Source organism: Lutra lutra, chromosome 8 (assembly GCF_902655055.1).
Source record: "Lutra lutra chromosome 8, mLutLut1.2, whole genome shotgun sequence".
Lineage (NCBI taxonomy): Eukaryota > Metazoa > Chordata > Mammalia > Carnivora > Mustelidae > Lutra > Lutra lutra.
The window spans coordinates 59,087,110-59,089,845 of NC_062285.1; positions in this window are offsets into that span (position 1 = coordinate 59,087,110).

A 2,736-nucleotide genomic window follows, 5' to 3' on the forward strand; every position below is an offset into this window, starting at 1 on the left:
AGAAGACTCTTGATCTCGGGGTTGTGAATTCAAACCCCACATTGGGCATAGAGCCTATTTATTTAAATAAATAAATAATTTTTTTTAATTAAAAAAAAGAAAAACCTTAGATAATTCAAAAAACTGTACAGAGTTGGGTTATAGACACTGGAGAGGGTATTGGTATAGGGAGTGCTCTGAAATACGTAAGCCTGATGATTCACACACCTGTACCCCTGGGGCAAATAATACATTATATGTTAATAATAATTTTTTTAAAAAACAAATAAAACATTCATCTCTTAAAAAAAAAAAAAAAACAACTGTACAGAACTAGGGGAGCCTGGGTGGCTCAACTGGTTAAACATCCGACTCTTGGGTTTGGTTCAGGTCATGATCTTATGGGTCATGGGATTGAGCCCCATGTGGGGCTCTGTGCTCAGCACAGACTCTGCTTGGAATTCTCTCTCACACACTCCTTCTGCCCTTCCCCATTCTCATACATGCACATACACACAGGTGCTCTCTCTCTAAAATAAATAAAATCTTAAAAAAAAAAACCGTACGGGGGCACCTGGGTGGCTCGGTGGGTTAAGCCGCTGCCTTCGGCTCAGGTCATGATCTCAGGGTCCTGGGATCGAGTCCCACGTCGGGCTCTCTGCTCGGCAGGGAGCCTGCTTCCCTCTCTCTCTCTGCCTGCCTCTCTGTCTACTTGTGATCTCTGTCTGTCAAATAAATAAATAAAATCTTTAAAAAAAAAAACTGTACGGAACATTGATTCTCTTCCTTCTTAAATAAACTATATTGTTTTAAACTTTTATTAATGATAATTAATGAATGAGTACTTCAAAATTACCAGCCTCTCATCTGTTTTTAATAGTTTATCTTCCCTTCAAAAACACCAAAGGTAAAAATCAGCTTCTTTACTACTGACTCAACATAACTGCTATTCCTTTTGAGTTACCAAGTTTAATACCTGTGCACAATTACGTTAGATAATGTGACTGGTATTTCTACTGGCTGTTTTTTTTTTCTTTAATTCCTTGTTTTTTTCTGTCACGTGGAAATGAGTGTTGTTTGACAGTAAACACAATAATTAATTCTTGAACCTGGATTGTGCCAAAATGACACATCTTTTTCACAAGATAAAATCACTTTATAATATTTTTGTAGGTGCAAAATGTTTGTAGTATAGGCAAGAAAAGTGCCCCAAGAGCATCTGAATTCATTTAGAAGGCAAAAGCAAAACAAAACAAAAAACCCCCAAACAAAAAATTCCCACACTTTAAAAATCTAAGTAATTTATCTGCCCTTAAAATTTCCCTGGGAGGGGCGCCTGGGTGGCTCAGTGGGTTAAAGCCTCTGCCTTCGGCTCAGGTCATGATCCCAGAGTCCTGGGATCCAGCCCCGCATCGGGCTCTCTGCTCAGCAGGGAGCCTGCTTCCTCCTCTCTCTCTCTGCCTACTTGTGATTTCTGTCAAATAAATAAATAAAATCTTAAAAAAAAAATTTCCCTGGGAAAGCTTCCTCTGGAGCTATTCTCATTGTTAGAAATTAGGGAATGAAGACCCTGGAGAGTCATCTGAGGTCCTAAGGATCAAGATTGATAACCTGGGGGGTACCTGGCTGGCTCAGTTTCAACTAAACATGTGGACTCTTGATCTCAAGGTGATAAGTTTGAGCCCCACATTGGGTGTATAGATTGCTAAAAATAAGTAAACCTTTTTAAAAAAGAGAAAGATTGATAACTGGGTTATGATCTTGAAGTTCAACAAAGTAAAAAGGAACCAGTCCTTACATGATGCAAAATGTAATCTTCCCATACAAAGGTAATGATAAAGTACATGAATGATACCATATCCATTCATCTATTTAATGTCTCTTCAACACCAAACATATAAACAGCCCTACAGTAGCCATTTGGGGATATACACTTCTACATTCAATTCTTATTAAAAAACATTTTTTAAAGATTTTATTTATTTATCTGAAAGAGAGAGAGACAGAGATAGTGACAGAGAGCATAAGCAGGCAGGAGAGGAAGAAGCAGGCTCCCCCCTAAGCAGGGAGCACAATGTGGGGCTTGATCCCAGAACCCTAGGATCATGACCTGAGCCAAAGGCAGACACTTAAATGACTGAGCCACCCAGGTGGCCGTTATTCAAAACATTGTTATTAGAGATGCCTGGGCAGCTTAGTTGGTTAAGCATCCAACTCTTGGTTTCGGCTCAGGTTCTGATCTCATGGGTCAGGGGATACAGCCCTAAGTCAGGCTCTGCACTCAGTGGGGAGTCTGCTTGACAAATCTATCCCACTGTTCCCCCTCCTTTCACAAATAAATAAATCTTTAAAAAAATCTATATTTATTCACCACCTACTACATAAGACTCTGTGGCTAAGGCCATGAATAAAACAGACAAGGTCCTCCCCTTTCAGTATTTATATTCAATTGCGGAGACAGAAAATAAGTAAATAAACAATAAATGTGTTAAGAGGAAAAAAGAAGCTGGTTAAGTGGGGAAAGAAGGGATGGAGGCTACTATTTTAGAAAGTAAGGTCAAGGTCTCTTTGGGGTGATAATAATGAAAGAGGAACTTTAAGGAAATGCAGAAATGGATATCTGGGGGAAAGGAAACCAGGCAAAGGGAGCCACAAGTGGACAGCCTTGAGAAAAAGTAGCATATTTACTATGTCTGACGATACAGTAAGAAGGCTAGTGTTACTGGAGTGGATGAGTGAGAGGGAAAATAATATAAG